Genomic DNA, 21,000 nt, shown 5'->3' on the forward strand with positions numbered 1-21,000 from the left:
TTTAATTGTTATTTTAACTACTATTCTTGATGCTGGGCCTTGTTACCCGTCGGGCCTTATATTCCTCACCTAACTTTAACCTTAAATTTCTCTGTTGCCTTAAAGAGGAAAAATAGGAAAAGCCTGATTCGTTGTAGTCCAGTTATCTGGCTTTCGAAATCACTCGGTTTTATAGCTTGAGCATCGATTTTTTTATATAAATTTTACTAAACGCTGACACTCGTTCATCTCATTTTAGGTACAACTTTGCATAAGTGTATTTATTATATTGTAAAAGATTTCAGATTTTCAAGGGTGATTCGTTGTAAACACACTCTTTGGGATAATAATGACATTTATTATAAAATTTTTTATCACGAGATGTGAACGCTAGCGACTAAACGGTGACTGCCTTTTCCGCTGATTTTGCTCGACACAAACGATTTATAAACGGCAACTAAGCCACTAGTATTGGGTTGCCTATAATCATTTTTCCGTGAATGTACTCGTAAACCTCTATCCGTTAGTATGCGATTCATTAATGGACGCACCATCGGGACACGGTTCTTTAACACGTAATGTTTATAATCAGTGAACATCTTTAATTACGCTCAAATGCTTAAGTTTCAGTACAGGTTTTCATATGAGCTGTACTTTTAATTGTTAGTACAATCGGCATCAAATAGATAGTGACGGCCAAAGTGACCAAATATAGCTATAGGATCTAAATGTGGACGAATAAGGTCAGGTGAAGCATATAAGGCCCACCTTTATTTTAACTGAAATAGTTCTATTAATAATCAGGATATTATTAACAAATCAATTCAATATAGATTTCTCATTTGTTCATGTTTCTTCACATACCAAAATAGTTATATAAATATTCCAGCGCTTTTGAAAAATACACGTTTTATAAAAAAAACCGGGCAAGTGCGAGTCGGACTCGCGCACGAAGGGTTCCGTACCATAATGCAAAAAAAAAGCAAAAAAAAAACGGTCACCCATCCAAGTACTGACCACTCCCGACGTTGCATAACTTTGGTCTAAAATCACGTTTGTTGTATGGGAGCCCCATTTAAATCTTTATTTTATTCTGTTTTTAGTATTTGTTGTTATAGCGGCAACAGAAATATGTCATCTGTGAAAATTTCAACTGTCTAGCTATCACGGTTCGTGAGATACAGCCTGGTGACAGACAGACGGACGGACGGACAGCGAAGTCTTAATAATAGGGTCCCGTTTTACCCTTTGGGTACGGAACCCTAAAAACCATACCATGTTGGTTCGGAACCGGGCCTTGTTACTTGCACTGACAGTTGAACACTGACTTGAACAGAAGTTCAAGAATAACAGAAAATATTACCGGGCCTTATTAGCTTTTATCATGAATTAATTTCATCTTCAATTTAAAATGGTCTATAGTAAAATACGGCCTACATGAGTCATGGAAAAACAAATTGTATTTTATTTAGAAAGTACTTATATGTTGTTCATAATCTTCAGTAAGCTGACTTCTAAGAGTCTATCTATTATAATTAATGTAGATTGACAGTTTACTTAGCAAATTGTACTTTTATACCTTTAGGTTTTATGTCGGAAGTATTTCAGCCAATTTGTACTGAAACAAGCATTTGAGCGTAATTAATGATGTTTACTGATTGTTAATCTTAAATATACCTATTATGTAGGGCACTTAAATTATTTTAGCGGACCGAGCGGATATGTATGTTTGTAGACCACTTATTTATTTAAATAATTAAATTGTAATTCATTCAAAAAAAGGTTATTAAATGAGGGATATAGATACCTCACCTACCTTATTACAAAGCATTACAAGAATGTCCAAAGGCCAAAGCCACGCTGATAAGACATAAGACCTCATAAATACCTATAAATAAACGTTCACTGAAAAAACTTTAAGGCATTTTTGATAAGTAATTATTTTTCGTTACCTACTGAGTTATCGTTTTGCACCGAATATCAATGAAATAAAAGCACGTTGTTATTTGATAGATACATTTATATAAACATCGTCACATGAAACCAATATAGGTACTCGTAAACCATACCACTGCGATGGAAATATCGTTCTTTCAACTGATAATATAGCCACAAAAACACGCTGAGACTGCAGGTCGAGTCTTGGTTTCAATTTCTTGATGATATATCATTGAATTAACTTTCAAAGCACGTGATAGCTCTCAGAATAGCAACAAAACTGGTTGAAACTAAAAATTTTATTGCTGATATTATGTGAACAACATTGCTTCGTCTTCATAAATAAAATTTTAATAATTTATATTGTTTACGTTAAAATGTGAAGAAATTTGTTGATAAATTGTCTATCTAGTATATTGACATTATGTCATATATGTTTTTAAAATGACGTAATATGAATGCCAGCACAATGAAAATTTATTCCAATAAGATAAAACAAATCTTCAAACTTTTTTAATTTTTAGTGAATTAGGAAGAAACTAATTACGCTGATTTGGTTGTGTTCGTATATATTTTAAATAATTTGTTATATTTTTAAAGTATTATGACTTATGAATAAAAACAAATCAAAATTTTAATGACTCTGGATCTCCGTGTGACATTATTCATTTACCCTATTTATTTTGAACACAGTTTTTCACTGGTATCATCATTCGTATACGGACATGAATTTCTGTCAATATATATGCCAAATTGAAAAGTCAATTTGGAAAAAGCATGTACGCGTCCGCTTCCAACGGCCCACAGCGGGCATCTGAGGAGAAGGACAATTTGACAGATATGGCGGATGTATGGAAATTTTACGAAAGTTTACGTTTACGATTGAATTTCTCTGTAGCCTTTAAGAGGAAAAATAGGAAAAGCCTGATTCGTTGTAGTCTAGTTATCTGGCTTTCGAAATCACTCGATTTTGTAGCATGAGCATCGATTTTTTTATACAAATTTTACTAAACGCTGACACTCGTTCATCACGTTTTAGGTACAACTTTGCATGAGTGTATTTATTATATTGTAAAAGATTTCAAATTTTCAAGGGTGATTCGTTGTAAACACACTCTTTGGGATAATAATGATATTTATTATAATTTTTTTTATCAAGCGATGTGGACGCTAGCGACTAAACGGTGACTGCCTTTTTCGCTGATTTTGCACGACGCAGTCTTAAGAGCCAACAGGAGTGGTCATTTCTCCATACAAACGTACTCAGTTTCCTTCTTGGGTTTTGATGCTAGAGCAATGATTTTTTCAACACAGATTAATATTGTCAATATCTGTGTCGGACCGTTTTGTCAAATTTGGTTACGATACGATTGGTTAAGTTTTGGAGGAGGAAACAGTCGAGTACGAAACCTCGATTTTTGAGATTTTTACACAAGATTTTTCGGCTGTCTTTATCGCACTAGTTTTAGGAGCCGCTTCCGTTAGCGAGACGGGTATATTTACCTAAAATATTTAAAACTCAGCTCCTGTTTCGTCTTAAGATACGGACAATGAGGCTGCACAGTACCTATAAGCGACTTGCTTCTGCACTGTTTGAGTACGGTACAAAACCCTAAAAAAAACTAAGAGAAAATTAAAAAAGAGAGTGGTAGTAAAAATAATTTGTACTTAGTCCTTACTACATGTTGTTATTGGAAACTAGTGTCCGACCGAAACATGTTTTTTTGCCGAAACCGAAACCGAAACCGAATGTTCGGCTTTGGCCCCAGTTTCGGCCGAAACCGAAACCGAAACCGAACTTTTTGTTGACTTGTGAAAACCGTTGAAAATATGTCACAAAACCGCTTTTTAGAGGAGAGGCCAATTCGTAGAAATTACCTTATTTACAATTTTCGTAGGACCGAAAAGGATTATACCGGGTTGGACTAAAGCAAAGGGGTTGCAGCCTTAGAAAAGAAATCATCAGAGTGATGTTATTATGATACCTATTTTTCATGATGTTATCCTAGAGAATACGCTAAAATAAGCATCAGCAAGCACCATTTTTTATTTTAGAGAAAAGTTATTCATACAAAACATGCTTATTTTAGAGTATTCTCTACGATAACACAATAAAAAATAGATGTTATAATGACACAACATTCATGGAAATTTGTACTGTTCTAGATTTTTCCCAACTTTCGGGTCAAATATCTTGGCCATTTTCGATTTTAGAGAAAAGTTTTTCCTACGAAACATGCTTATTTTAGCGTTTTGATTGATTTTTTTCTGTCTTTTACGATTCCTATATATATTGCAGTTTTGGTCAAAAAATTCTGTTTTTTTGTGCACCCCGTTTGCTTTAGGCTGGCCCTAAAATACATACCAAGTGACTGTGAACATCCTCTATATAATGTTCAAAAATAATTAGCCAGAAATATTAAAAAATAAGAGAATTAAGATACTTGTTAGACTATGTTATTACTCACAAAGCCCTTACATTTGGTACCCCACATGGTATGTTTAAAAGAAAATAGTTTACAATTTTATACTGGCGACTTTATAACGTCATAGAAACACATTCTACCACTTTATGAAGCGACAACATGCATTTTGATAATCAGTAGACCATGCTGATTCCAACAATACCACTTGTCGGTATAAACCTTTTTAGTCCTACGAAAGTTGCTATTCTTCAACTTGGCCACTCCACTAGTTAAACTGGAGTGTGGGGTAAGACAAGGCGGTCTAACGTCTCCCTTGCTATTTAATGTATATGTTAACGCTCTGATCGGTGAGCTAAGCGGCGCCCATGTCGGCTGCTCTATTGACGGCGTGTTCATAAACAATATAAGCTACGCAGACGATATGGTGCTGCTGGCGCCATCGATCAGTGCGTTGAGGAAACTAATTGGGATATGTGAGAGGTATGCGAAAGCCCATGGGCTGAAGTATAACCCCTCCAAGAGCGAGCTAATGATTTTTAAAGCGGGCAGAAAAATTCCTGAGGAAATTCCTTCAGTCATGCTAGATGGGAAAGAAATCAAGAGGGTGTATCATTTTAAGTATCTCGGTCACATTGTCACCGATGACCTAAGAGATGACATGGATATGGAGAGAGAGCGGAGAGCTTTGGCGGTTCGTGGGAATATGCTGGCACGCAGGTTCGCTCGCTGTACAGACAAGGTTAAAATAACGCTCTTTAAAGCCTACAGTCAGACATTCTACACGAGCAGCCTATGGGTTAGATACACCCAGCGTTCCGCAAATGCTCTCCGAGTGCAATATAATAATGCTTTCAGAATGCTGTTGGGGCTGTCCCGGTTCTGCAGTGCTTCGATGATGTTTGCAGAGGCGCGCACTGACGGGTTCCATGCTATCTTGCGTAAGCGTTCAGCGTCCTTAATGCAACGAGCGAGAAGTAGTCCCAACAGCGTTCTGAAAGTATTATCCGATAGACTCGACTGTCGAATATGGAGGCACCTGGTGGTTCTGACTGGGCGACCTGTGTGTTCTGCATTTCCTCTGTAGTGTAGGTTAATTAGTGATAATGTTAATACTAACACTAGTTATTAGGTATGTAGTTTAAGACAACTAACAAATTCTATGGATTGTTTGATCTGAAATAAATGATTATTTATTTATTATTATTATTATACACATTAAGACTGCGTCGCCCGTCCAGTGACGCCTTGATTAGGGGAATTGTATTTTATAATAAATCAATTAATTTATGTATGTATACATAAATCAGTATATTAATATTGTTGTCCTACTTGTTCGATCGATCGATCGATATTGCTTAGACGAGGACGCCACTTGGTAGAATATGTAAGTGCGCGGGGTTTTCTGACCGAGCGTTAGCGAAGGTCTCTGTTTCAGCTAGGGCAGAAATGCTTTCGTATACCTATACTCCTCAGGATGTAAACTTCTCCTGCCCATAAAATGTTATGAGAATCGTTTCAGAATTCTCGTGAAATTTTATGAGCAGGTTCGGTAGTTATAATTATTCTGTCGTTTAGTTTTGGAAAATGTTCAACATGGTGGTTGGTAATATTACAAACAGCAAGTTTCGTTAACATCTGCTTCTCCTATTGGTAGAATTTACAATTTTGACAAATAATTAAATTTAGATTTTTGATGTTTGCGATAGGCCCTGAGACTCCTCAGTCTATTGCGGAGTAGTTTGATAATATAGTCAGTTTAGCACGTAGTCAATACATATTGAATGTGTTAGCGTTAGCCACATATGGCTAAACAGTTCAAGCACACACTGGGTGCGCCTGTATACCTAGCGTGCAACCGACCGACCTCGCCTCGTTACAAGCCTTTCCCTACCTAGTCGAATCGAAACGTATAAAATCTGTGTGTATAGTTATATTTGCTATATCGTATCTAGGTAATCTCTAATTCATTTCCCGAATCGCGCCGCTAATGTCAACGGCATACATAGATAGAGCCAACGATGGGTGACTAGCTGGAGACCGTTCACACCAGATGCATTGGGGAGGAGAATATTTCATGATTACTTATATTAATTATGGAGATCTGTTTGGGTAGAATGCGTATGTACATAAATATATCTGCCGGTAACTACAATTTAGTTACACTAAACTAAACTCGACATGTATATGTAAGATCGTGTAACTATGACATCAAACAACATCACTACCGAATCATGGCTGACACGAACATGAAACACGCGACCGGCGCACGCGCCGATATCTTTTGCCACTAACATGACAATTGTCTTGTACTTACAACAATCTAATATTACACAAGGAAATCTCATGACACTTTCTTAATTGAGACAATATGTCAGAATACCGTCAGTTACCTTTTTGCTATTAGTTACAATAATACGAGTATGATATATAATATAATAAGTTATTTTTTAGCCACGTTACCGTGACTACAAATACATGACTAATTTTTACACCTTAGGAACATAACGTCGTGTCACATATTTTTGCGCGCTGTGTAGTATATTTATTACTGGTGAGCTGTATAGGTAGGTATGTACAGTCGCCATCAGATATAACGGAGCGGCCGAGGTGCTCACAAATATCTGAACACGCCTCTATTGTCAAGGCGTTAGAGTACATGTTCAAATATTTTTGAGCACCTTGACCGCTCCGATATATCTGATGGCGACTGTACAAATGTGCAGTCTTTGTAAAACAGTAACCCTGACTTGTCACCGCTGCGCCTGCGCGTGCGCCACGCCTCCAGTGACACTACAAATTACGATGACCGGTATCGCTAACAGTTCACCGCCCGCACTAATAACCCTACACCCGCGAAACATGCCACGCTATTTATAACGATGATTCATTGTAATGGGTCCGTGGTAAATGTAAACAGTATTATCATGGGATTTGTGGACGGCAAAGATATTAAAGTAGTACAGAATTAATGGAATAATGTTTGTTTTATGTGTTAAAAAAGCGTACTACGTAGGTACTTTCTCGGGCCACAAACTACTTATATTTCTATACCTAATATCACCTCAATCGGTCCAGCGGTTTAAGTGTGAAGAGGGTACGATATAGTTATAGTATGCGTAACTTTCGCATTTATAATATTAGTATGGATTCTGGTAAAGTAGAAAGAGTTATTGTAGAGTAACCGCAATGCGACTCGTGTCACTGCTACCTCAAAAGCTCACTTTCTATTCATCATACGGAGCGTTAAATCCCAATAGTGCGATAAAGAAAATTCTAAATATATTGAAAGTAACTCCTGTCGGTTGTTTTTTTCACGAGTCCATCTAAAAATGAGTTCGATTGCGGTGACTGTAGTGATCCCACTCTGTAACTAGACATTTTGGTCCACTTTTCCGGACCCAGCCCTGTCCCACTAAGGCTTGATCCACACCTATAATTCGAGTTCTGGAGTGCAGTGTACGCTCTTGATAAATATTATGATGCGTAGATAAGTAACCTAGCCTACACAGGTGTAACCTACATTTGTACTTGGGAAGTATGCTAGGAATTCTAGACACGGCCTGTCTGTCGTAGCGAAGACAGGCCGTCTGCAAAGGCCGAGCACCCGCCTCTGGGTCGGTGCCAAAATAATGAATGAACCAATTACGGCCTAGATGTCTTAGATATCAGCTTTTTAACAACAATACTCATTAAAAAGAGAGACGACTAGTAAGAGTTAGCCTAACTCAAGTGGAAACTTTTTCTTTTAACCGATTAACCTTATGTTAGACACGACCCCCGGGCTCCATCATTATAGTTCGTTTTTTTAGCATTAGAAAAGGCTTGAAAGAAGGTATAAGCTATGAACATATCAAGATAAAAGACACATCAAGATAAAAGACACATCAAGATTGATTACCTTATTTCTTTTCTAATGCTAAAAAAAACGAACGAACTATAATCATTGATTAAGTAGCCGCAATACTTTCAATGAGCGGGCCTCGACTTGTCCGAGGAGTCACCAAAACAGTCAGTCAGCGAGCGCGAAAAAGAACTTACTGCGTTCGGGAGAAACAACATGATTTCGTGGCCTGTTCAATTTTCTGACATTGAGAATTCTATAGTACAAACAGCAACACTGCAATTAACACTCGGTGGACCTTATGCCTTTTGTAATAAGGTCCACCGATGCATAGTTAACAGTGATGTGGACGATGGTACAAGCCCTCTGTAAAGAGTTGCTATCGCCGTGCGCTGCATCTTTAAATGGAAACCCTCTTTAACATAGATTTAGGGAATGTTGTACTGATTTTGTAGGGTCAGTTCCCGGTTTCGGTGCTGTTTTTGTATAAAAAAGCAATGAAACAATACTGAGAGAAGCGAAGACGCCACACCGCCTGCGAAGGCCGAACGCTCACCTCCCTTGGGCTGCAGCCAACTTGATCGATGAACCCTCCTATGGCCTAGATTACTACATTCTTGGCTTTGTTTCTGCGCTCACGTAATACTCTGCTACAATTGTAGGTATAAAAATATTATATTAATTAGTTAATTACTACCAGATAGGTACACTTTTAACTGACCATCGATGGATCTTAATCGGTCTTTGCAATAAGTACCCTTACCATGAGTTTTAACGCTTGCACCAATGTCATGCTTGCATCAGTACCGTCGCCCACACTGTTGACGGACAGTTCGTAAACCTCATTAGAAAAGGCATAAGGTCCACCGATGGACAGCTGCAGTGTTGCTGTGTGTACGAGGGAGATGCATTACGTAGTAAGTTTAGACAGTCGCTAGCGAATATGTCAGTGTCAAACTCGTGGTAAGGGCAACGGTATACGAATTGTCAGTTTAGATTGTAAACGATGGCAGACAAATAACACCTTTGTCCATCAAATATCGTTTTCAATCATATAACAGCGAGCAATAATGAGCTGAAACTTTAGTATTTTCTATTCTGTGTTGATACCTACTTAAGGCTCCTGGCAAGTCGCCAAGCCCCGCCACGGAAGTCAAGCTTCGTACCTAAATGAAACCGAGGGAAAACAGTTCAATTCTTTCCGAAAAGTTTCCGTCATTCACGAAATGGACTATTTATGGACAAATAAATGAAATTCAAAGTTCTGTCGCCTTATGATTCTGTGTGAAGTAAGACTAGGAAATATGTAAGAAAGAGTATAGGTATACGTAGCACTGCTGTACTTTTTTTACGAATAACTAATAAATGCCAGGATACCCATTTTTGATCTGATTATGTTCCATGGCTATGGCTTCCAAATCTGGAAGAAAAAGTCTAAGTAATTATTTTTTCTAAACACCGATAAGTACAAACATTTCGAATATCGTCACAGGGTTAAACCAAAACACGGCTTTCAAAGGAATACCAAAAGAGGTTTCTTAAACGAAGTGGCTTGCTTCTGCTCCAGTTAAGCCCTTGTAAAAGTAGGTATTGGCTGAGCAAAGCAAGTCTTAATCCAAGTGAGCATTACTAATAGCCGTGTTGCCTCAGCTGACGAGGATCGATCACGGGCGCGGGTCAAAGTTACCTGAATTATTGAACAGGAGGCGAAGTAAAGGTAACTAACGAATATTTAGAGGCCGTTAAATCGGCCTATTCTTAACTTAGATAAATGAACTACTTATACCTATCAAAATCACTTATCGGAGCGGCCAAGGCGCTCACAAATATCTGAACACGCCTCTATTGTCAAGGCGTTAGAGTGCGTGTTCAGATATTGTGAACACCTTGGCCGCTCGGATATATCTGATGGCGACTGTAATATTTATTTATCTGATTTGAACGCCCTCGTCGATTAATAGATAAATTCAAAGTATTCGCATTCGTATGTATGTATATATTATATCGAAAGTGAGTGAGATGAATGGTTGATGTAACTTGTGTTCGAGTGCCATCCCATCCCGCCCACTACACCCGGACACGGTTACATACCTACAGCTGTTGCAAGGGCGTTAGAAAGTGGAATAAATAACATATGACATTCATTAAAAGAAAACTAATCTCAGCACATTTATAAATAATTTTCTTTCGGGACGGATACTTTATGGATGGAGCCAGCAACTTAGGACTTAGGAGAAACGATAATTCGTACAGTGATAAAGGGATATGTGTATTAGTCAGCAATGTCAGCATGGAATACATGGACAGTGCCGGCCAAAGTGGCCGACTATAATATCGTTAACACACCTTTGTTACCATAGAAATGAGGATGTTTTCCGATATATTTGGCCACTTTCACCGGTAACTATTTATTTCATTCTGATTGTACCAAAAGTTTCGTATGTCAGCTACCGTTGTATTGGTAAATTGAGGTATACAAACACGTACATACAGGAAATATAGATATTTTAAGCGAGAAGGAACCTCTTATCTAAATAAACACGTGCTTGTAAATAATTACTGTCTAGCTAGTCTGTAGGTGGTTGTGTCATTTTCCCGACCTACATTAATACTATCTGGCATCTCGACACTTCCTCGTTTCGTGTGTCGTGTGTCGCGCGGTGCGTGGGCGCACGGAACATGCCAACGAGGTCGATGTCGTTTCGTCTAAACAAATCATCTGCACGTTAAACAGCGCTTTTGTTGTAGACATAATGTTGTATCAAACGTCCAAAGTAGCATATTACATTATTTTTACTATTTGCAGTTTGCGCCAGCTCGTAAACGCTCTCCTTGTTCTTCAAAAACATTTGCTACTCTCGTGATTCAATTTTGGGATCTTTAGCTCGCTCGGGTATCAATAATAGCACGACAGGTTACACTTCTACTTCACTCGACTTCTAACGTATTGCTACGCCCTTGTCGTCCACCATTACATTCAGGAAGGTGTATCAACCTCTTTATATGGATTTAGTCGATTCAATTTTGGAAAAAATGGCAAAGCTATGGCGGTTCGCGAGGTCTACAATTCACAAATCCAATTTGTATGTGTATGCTGTGGCATAAAGTATATCTGCAAAACAGTACTGATAAGCTGTTATGGATTTGAGTAGAACATATTGAGTAATGATCGGTTCTGTGGAAATCGCTTTCTTAGTGGATAGTGGACAAAGGCGACTCTAACGTTGCGTTTCCTTTTAAATTGCATTGTTAAGTTTTTCAATGACTTGCAAATAAACGTTTACGATACTTGCTGTAATGTCTATAGGAGGCGTAAAAAATATATTGAGTGGAGAGTTTTTAGTCACTGTAATATTATTCTGATGTACTAACCTACTATTCACTTCAGACTCGTGCTTTGCTTCAAGATTAATCAGAACTCTAATAAAGTCCTTATTACTTTGTTCTTGGTATATCTTATACAATTGTTGTCAAAACGAATACTTACTCAAGAACAATGAAAACACTTTGTATGAAAATTGAATCATCTTTCATCTTTATGCTCTTTTGTGTAAAAAATGAAGTGTTTTATAAGTAAAACTTAGAGCACGGCATAGAACATGAATAGGCAATATCACATATGTATTACAGTTTATTACTATCTAAGTATCTAGTTTTCCATTATTCGGCATATGGAATGGAAAGAGTCGATTGGTACGAAGTGTCAAAAGATCGGACGGAGCATGTAGTAGGTAGGTTACCTACGTCATAATGCGGTAGGTGACGTGACACGGCCAAAATAAATGGGTCACTGTAACAGTTACTTTACCGTGGACGACGTAAAATTTTAGGGTCCCTACCCAAACCTACCCTCTTATTGGGTTCACGCCAAAATCCTCAATCGGCCATTAATTAGTTATATAGTTAAATGTCTATTAAAATAATAGACTCTATAATAGGTATACGGTAAGATTGTTAACATACGTCATAATTAGGGTTGTCAGATCAAAAGGCGCTATTATCGGGAAAAATATCAATTTTTCGGGATTTTGGGACTTAAGTCAGGATAAAAAAACATTCAAATTAAAGTAAATGGTATTAACAACAACGATATTTTACATTACTGGTATTACGCTCGACGCGGGTCGCTTGCTCGCTCGACGACAGTTCGCAACTTGAAATTATTGTTTTATAATGAAGCTGTTTTTCGGGACAATTTTCACTTGGTCGGGAATCGAGAACACATGCTAAAAATCGGGAGAATCCCGCCAAATCCCGACCATCTGGCAACCCTAGTCATAATGCGGTAGGTGACACGGCGTAAATAAATGGGTCACGGTTTACGGTGGACTCCATGTTACATGTCAATCTGACAGTTAAACGTCTATTACACTCGTAACTATTATTACATATGTCATGTAAATTCTTAAACGTAATTTAACTTAATTTGCATAATGAATAGTATAAGTAGTTGAAGTATACAAATGATGGTCATAAACAAGTCGCTTTGGTAAGAAACTATTAAATGTCCGCAAATTACAGGAGCCATTATCCACTCATCCATTCGGAATGCATACACATTGTTTAAACAACGTTTGAAGAACTAAAAATAGCCAGTTTAAACGCCGGCAACGCACTTGCAACCCCTCTGTGTTGCTGGTGTTCATTGGCGACTGTACTTGCTCACCATCCGACGATTCGTCTGCTCGTTTGCCTCATCTAAAATAAAACAGTTAACCAGACTAGATTTCCTTGACTTCCCTTTTCAGTCCATCCGTCCAGAACAGACCCTTGACAACAGACGCAATGAGACTTCTAATCGGAGTCCTTCCCGCTCCACTGATCGTGACCTTAGGATCACAAATGACATCAATAATATTAACGGTGACATCAGTCCACGTCAGTGACGGTTGAACTGATAGTGACATCATGGCTTCATGTTGACTTCTCGACGTCTTCGTTAAGGTCGCTATTACACCGAGGCGGAGACGAGCAAAGATGAGAGACGAGCGGGAATCAACCGATAGCATCGATTGTAATCCAACAGAGCGGGGATTTTTATCTTTATTCACCCCGCCATCCTTATTCACCCCCGTCGACCTTAGATTAGCCGCTTAGAGCGTGCGCGGGCGCTGGCGCCGGCTGAGTCACGAGCTCACGACCGACTCACGCGCAGCGGAATGCGCGCCTGCCCCCGCCTCGCGGTCTTTGCACTCCCATCCGCTACTAAATATTGAGCATAAATTCAGTTTTTTCGCGACATCTGAATAATAGGAAAAAGGCTAGTTTTTGTGGACTCAAAGGCTTTTATCACGTGCGTCCCTTCTTTTACAGTCTTACTTGGCACTGGCATAATACACATACATAAGTAAAGTACATAACTTACCGGAGTTTTAAGTAACTATAAGTAAAAAAAGTCTAAAAGTCATCGCCAATGCCAATTCAATGTTCGGTGAACTAATAAAACATAACATACGTCTGTTTCATTCAATATCTCCATCACGCAAAGCTAGGGTTGCCATACGTCCGGATTTGTCCGGACATGTCCGGATTTTTGACCCTTTGTCGGGATTGTGGCCGGACTTGGCAAGTGTCCGGATTTTTTGGAATGACCTTATAAAAATAAAATGCGCGCCCGGGGAGGGGGCTACAGGATCGGGCGAAGGGAAAGGGAAAAGTAGATCCACGATACAGTACACCGCAGAGAGCAGCGCGCCGCCGGGGCGTCGTTCCAGCTACGCCAAATCTCTGCTACAAGAAATATCCGGATTTTTAGGGTGATGTCCGGATTTTTATCAGGACATTTAATTCTTCCATATGGCAACCCTACGCAAAGCTAACATAACTGAATCGTGACCGGAATGGCATAATAAATACCAACTTAATTTATCAATACAATAAATTACCTAACGATGGATATAGCCTGGGTATTTTATAGAGTCAGCAGTAAATTATATAACGTAATCTTATCAACTGTCGTAAAACTTGTAAACATTAAGAAATAGTACAAAAGATCAGACCTAGACAAGACTTTCAGGTCACTGACCTTTCATAGATTAAGTAAGATTAAGGACAATCACAATCCTCACCAATTCATCAAATAATAGACATCTCTATATTTACTTAGAAATCAATCTTCTTCCTCGCGTTATCCCGGCATTTCGCCACGGCTCATGAGAGCCTGGGGTCCGCTTGACAACTAATCCCATGATTTGACGTAGGCACTAGTTTTTACGAAAGCGACTGCCATCTGACCTTCCAACCCAGAGGGTAAACTAGGCCTTATTGGGGGATTAGTCCGGTTTCCTCACGATGTTTTCCTTCACCGAAAAGCGACTGGTAAATGGATGCTGATACGCAATAATGTGTCAATCCACATTCATTTTGCAATAAGATATGAACTCAAAAAAATTTACGCTTAGAGTTGACATTTTATTGAAAAATTTATGTGGGTTTGGGTTAACACATTTTTGCTAAACACCATCCAAATATCAAATGATATTTCGTACACAAGTTCCGAAAAACTCATTGGTACGAGCCGGGGTTTGAACCCGCGACCTCCAGTAGCTCTACTATGAGTTCCGTGAATGACAGTCGATAGTGAGAAAGTTAAGGAAAATGTATGGAGTAATTGTACAGTGCCTCTACCGGTCACGTAAAGAACTAAAAATTTCAATTTGTACCATGAGTTACAAACGTTTTTACGCGAGTTTTCCATACTTGCCTAACTTCACACCTAAAACGCTCTCTTTCTAATTATATAATGAAAACTGAGCCAGAATTATTCTGCGTAAATACTTTACGCGAGTAAACGTGACAGATGTTATGGAAAAATACGTGCGTTTCCAACGTGACATTTCTGTCAACCTGTAAACACAACAAATACGCAGATTTTTCACGAATATTAATGCAATTTTCAACGTAATATGTATAAATTTATAACAGTATGTGAACTTCAAGCAAAACTTTAAGGGATAAATCAATTAATAGTTCGATAAAAGGCTGATTTAGTACAAAGGTAATGAGTTATACTTGACATCATATTTTCCTATTTCTACTGCTACATTTGCGAAAATCACATTGCTTACGAGCAGTTTTTGGTTTTAGGCAAGAAGCTGATTGAAAACAACATTTCCATGAAAACCCGGATTGCATCATGTATGCATGCGTATGCATGTAGTAAGTTACATATGTATTAAGAATTAAGGCTCAATACAAGGAGCGGTACATAGACATGTTGCTGTTTTTGTTGCTGGGTGCACATAACACATAGTAAGAACATACCGCAAGACCTATTATAATATTTACACAAGAATTGCTACGTATTTTATTAAGCACTATTATCTTAAATAAAATAAAACATACAGATGTTCTGTGAGTTTATTTATTTTTCTTTAAGTACTAAGTAAGTATTATTTTATTTTCCGTTGTTTAAATTATTGTTTTTGGTACCTAGGTTATCGTTTTTCATGTAAACTTGGTAACAGGAAATATAAAACTTTCTTCAAAAACTTTTGCTGGTGGTTCAGAATCTGAAAATTTAAATAAGATTTAAACACATTTATTGCCAAAAACCCGCTGCGTGGATTCATTTTGTATTGGAAATGGGGCGCTTGGCACTGAAATATACTCGAGATCATATAGGTACTATAAAATTAAGATCGCTATTAAGGTCATACGTAGGTCTGTGCGGAAAGAGAAGAGTCGTAGGTATAATGTATGGGCTCCCCTAAATTTCACGACTCTTCTCTTTCCGCACACTCTATTAGATAATGTTACTTAGCAGTAGGAGACGGCCGCTGTCATGATGCGGACTGAAGCGGACCATTATAATACATACTTACCTATTTTAATATTTTAAGATTTCTCCTCATGTGTGTACTATTTTCGTCATAGGTAATAAATATGTAGCCAAAAGTAGCCTGTATAATCGCGCCGTATACTTTGCTTCCTATTTTTTAACACGCAAAGTCATAATTTTAACTCGATTATTAATGATGTTTACGTAATTATCATATTTTGCAATTTTTGTCTTAAATACAATATATTTTAATTTATACATTGTTTACTAACATTGATGTGTTTATTATTTTCGTAACTATGGCTACGTCAAATCTTTAAAAAATAGAATGAAGGTTGAGTCAGTAACATAGTGACAAAATTGGTCTTAGAGCATTTAATAACTGGAGTGGCCATTGAGTGCTTACTGTTAGGATTTAGGATTAGGGTTCCAAGCAGGAAAGAAAAGCTTGTTTTAACACCATATAGGTAATGTTTATTAATCTCAAGCAAGACTACATTGGCGTCTCATACGAGAAGAAAGAACACCTACATTTGTTTTTTCACGCCACTGTTCGGAAATGTGGCAATAGATGGTCTAAAACCAAGCTGGAAAGTAGGCAATAGCTGTAGCACCTGAACTACCACTACTACAATGTTTCATTGTTATCATCATCTGTCATTGGTGACAGTTCGCTACAGCAATGAGTATAATTTAAAACATAAAAAACAATAAAAGGTCTTTTTTTGCGCAACTTTTTCCTTCAAAAATAAAATTAGGTTATTTATAGAACCAATTTCTTGTTTAAAAAAAAAGAAATGTCAAAACCATTCACTTCATTTTTTTTTACAATTATCCATTCAGTTCACGCTTAAGGCGTTTTTTACTTTTATAGCTGTTTGTGTTTTTTTTTAGCAAAAACGCTTCTAATTTTAGAGTCGGTTTGAAGCAAATAACAGAAAAACGCCTCTTAAAAGTGGTAAAAAAAGTAAAAAAGGCGGGATCTGAAAATACTTACTGAATTGGATAGTGTAAATTGTGTTTGACTAAAAAATATAAGAAACGCGCTCGCTATAAAAATGAGTTCTTCTAGTGAAGAAAATGATATTCTTACGCTGACGCCTACTGAAATTCAAGAGACAGTACAGGCAGTGGCTAGTAATTTGCTACTAGAGAAATCGCGGGCTAGTACTTATAGTTATGCAAATGTTTTCTTATTTCCTCGCAGTAGTCGTGAAAAGCACTATGTAATGCCTCGGCCGGAAACGCTAAAGATGGACTCGTATTATTCGAGGGCCTCCACTAACGTGTCGGCCCTCGAACTCACTCGTCCATCTTTTGGCGGTTTTCCGTCCTCTCCTACAATGTACTATATATTGACAACCGAATAAATCAAATATCATAGTCGTAGTAGTCTCGAAGGTATACTCTTTATTTTTTTGTTGACATTATTACTTCCCCTCTCCCGAAAAACTTGCACAATTGTGCAAACTTTTGTTTAGACTGACATGGCTATTTGTACGTTACGTACAAATCATGTAGAAATAGCAATACATTTGACGTCCCCTCCCCCGCAAAAATCGGCAGACTGTTTTGTAAAGAAAATGACAGCGATGACATCTCCCTTCTAAATGCTCTTAGTGGATGGTAGAGGTAAGGAATACTCCATGTAATTAATAATGAAAAAGTGTCCGTCAAAAACCTTAAGAAGGAAGTATACTACGTAATCGTCCATACAAAAAGAGAAAACGTTTTTCCACTTGTAAATACGAGTATCTTCCATTCTCCATGATTTTTAGTACGGTATTGATACAATGAAAAACTAGGTTTATGTGTTTTCTTTTTTTCGCTACTCTGGAGAGATTTAGAAAAATTATAATAGCTGACAGCGTGCCCAGTTTTTGCAAATATTCTCCCATTAAGGAGTTTTCTCATAAAGTCATAAAGGATTCTCCTTACCTCTACCCTCCATATTCACGGCTACCATCAGTATATGTATGTCAGTCATCAGTGCATCTTACTTGCACTAATATGCGAGAGCGAGATGCATAGATAGTAAATTACGTAGACGTGAGAAAATGTGTCAATTTTGTTATTTAGTTCTTTAGGTGAATCCTAGAGGCGCTGTATAAAACTCCGATATAACTCTTGCTCTGTTGTTTAGTATACTTAGAAAGGGACAGCATCGTTTGGAGTGGAGTGAAGTTAGGTACATAAGACCGTAAAGAAACGTAAAACGTGACTCACGGCACGTTTATTCACTGAAAGTAAGTGAAAAATACTCTGCCAACTGATGGTAGAGGCACAGATTGCAAGTCGCACGCTCTCACCGCTAGGCTACCAGCGCTTCTTACAAATCAATCCTATGATGTAAAGAGGACGATATGGCCGAAAGCCAAAATTATGTTAATGATAGTCAAACTATTTTTTACTTCCTTACGGGACAAGATTGACGTAGGGAAGCTCCCTTTTGAGCAACTGGGATAAAACAATACCTACTTTTTAGGGTTCCGTACCCAAAGGGTAAAACGGGACCCATACCTACTTTTTAGGGTTCCGTACCCAAAGGGTAAAACGGGACCCTATTACTAAGACTTCGCTGTCCGTCCGTCCGTCCGTCCGTCCGTCCGTCTGTCACCAGGCTGTATCTCACGAACCGTGATAGCTAGACAGTTGAAATTTTCACAGATGATGTATTTCTGTTGCCGCTATAACAACAAATACTAAAAACAGAATAAAATAAAGAGTTAAATGGGGCTCCCATACAACAAACGTGATTTTTGACCAAAGTTAAGCAACGTCGGGAGTGGTCAGTACTTGGATGGGTGACCGTTTTTTTTTTTGCTATTATTTTGTTTTTTTTTTTGCATTATGGTACGGAACCCTTCGTGCGCGAGTCCGACTCGCACTTGCCCGGTTTTTTATTATTTTCTTGGATGGCAGCATAATCTCCCTCTATCATCTCTCATGGCGTTATTCATAAACGTCTGTCAAATCGAGGAGAATACAATATCTAACAGAGGTTTGCTAAGTTTAATGAATGAGGGGGTCAGTATTTACCCCCATTTCGTCCTCAGCTAGCTACTGCTTGAGAGGCCAAGGACCCCAGGGTTCGCAAAATTTATTCTGTATACTTATATCTGCTGCTTTTGCTGTACTTTTTGACCTTATTAGATAAATTTGTGCAGTTTCTGTTATCCGTGGACCGGGCCAGGACCTCTTTGTTTGGAAACCCCTGGACTCTCTGGTGTAGTGCACGAATATAACCATATCTTTTCCTCACCTGTGTTATAATAAACCTGACTAGCTAACCACGACCTAGTGCTCTTAACCTGAACCTAACTGAACCGTGTCATGGGAACACATTTGTCGTGAGAAGCTGACCTATTATCTGTAGATTAAGAATCGACCTATTAGAAGAACTCTAATCAGATCTTTACGACTTTCGAGTTAATAACTAAGTACTTATTTTTTTTAAAAACCCCTACGCATTATGCCAAAATCCGTTTAATACCAAGGATACCTTACATTATTTTGGAAAAGAGCTGATCTGATACTCTTTAAACTGCAAGGAAACTCGGTTTCAAATAAAAAAACCGCATCGAAATCGCTCCATCCGTTGGGGAGCTACGATGCCACAGATAGACAGACATTGGCATCAAACCAACCCTCTTTTTGCGTCGGGGGTTAAAACAATATCATCAGAGATGAGAGCTTTCCTGAGACCCTTTTTAGTTCAGTCTTTTTCAGTCCTGAGATCTTTTTTTTTAAGTGTGTTCCGAAATGACTTTTATATACTACGTTTTTCGAAGGTTCTGTTTTCTGCATCATCTTTTGTTTATACATATTACACCATGGATTGTATGTGCGTAAAGCAATGTATCTGCTTGATATGTTTCAAACATGTATCTGCTTTAGAGCTCTTCGCTTCTGCAGAGGACTTTAGTCTCAAACAAGTGAAAAATTACTCATAACCCGTTAAAGTGCGTAAAAAAATATAGTGTAAATACTCGGGAATGTAACGTAGGCGTCTCCAAACTTTTGTACTGCAGGACCAACATAATGCTCTCTGGTGGGCTGGCTCCCGGTGTAGATTAATGCGTGCTATCAGAGTCACGGCTCAGAGATAACAATAGATTGGTGCGCGTCAGACGGCGAGATACGACCTTGCGCTTATCATTAGTTATCAATGACGCGTGTTACGAGTACAAATACTAATCAATGTCATTGCCAAACACCCGAACAGGACTATACATAAACGAAAAGGCTTACACTCTAAAAAATTAAGACCAACTAAGAGCAGTTTTCTCTTAGTTGGCGTTAAGTTAATTACAACAATAACGATCTTATATAAATCAAAGAAAGCTGATTACTTAAAACAATAAGTGTATCTGTGATTGAACTAATAAAGTAGGTATGTTATTAATCCTAACAATTGTATACTTTGCATCTACTATTAACTTGTTGGCATAATTATGTAACGTAGGTTAATTCAATCCTTAACAATTTAATTAAAACAGATAAATATGTTAATAGTTATGAACATTTTAATAGTTTATTTGATTTTTTTGTCTTTGTTGATTTACATAAGATTTGGTAGTTGAATCAACTAAACATATAATATTTAGAACAACGAAGATAAAACACTCAATCCCATTATGATCAAGTTATTGTATTGATTACGAAACTAATATTCCATTCTACGAAGAAATATTTGTTAAATCGATTTTCTTAATAATTAAATTAAATAATCGGTTAATCCGATCAATCAAGAGATAAGTAGGGGGATCGCCTGTACACCCGCTCTCCGCCCCGCCCGCGCCCCTCTCGTGGCGCGTGCGACCGAGCAGTCAGTCTCTGTAGCACACAGTTGCGTTAAGCTCATTCAATTACTTATTCCTCTGGAAAAACCTGGTGTGTACAAAGTTGATTGCAGTTGTGGTAGTTCGTACAGTGGGCATACCAAACGCACTATTGCCTGCAGAATTAAAGACCACATCGCTGCGGTCAAGAACAACGACGCTCGCAAGTCAGCTATTGCTCAGTGTCACCTTGAG

The 21,000-nt window shown here is 38.0% G+C and overlaps 2 protein-coding genes across 2 annotated transcripts in view; both read right to left on the reverse strand.

The window, feature by feature from the left end:
- The window catches only part of LOC134677185 (small ribosomal subunit protein eS21), a 96,953-nt gene that overhangs the window by 32,748 nt on the left and 43,205 nt on the right, over window positions 1–21,000 (reverse strand). The gene's annotated exons all lie outside the window — the stretch shown is intronic.
- LOC134676868 (cilia- and flagella-associated protein 410) overlaps window positions 1–21,000 on the reverse strand; it is a 72,035-nt gene that overhangs the window by 26,639 nt on the left and 24,396 nt on the right. The window lies entirely within an intron of this gene.

This window comes from Cydia fagiglandana, chromosome 25 (genome assembly GCF_963556715.1).
Source record: "Cydia fagiglandana chromosome 25, ilCydFagi1.1, whole genome shotgun sequence".
Taxonomy (NCBI): Eukaryota; Metazoa; Arthropoda; class Insecta; order Lepidoptera; family Tortricidae; genus Cydia; species Cydia fagiglandana.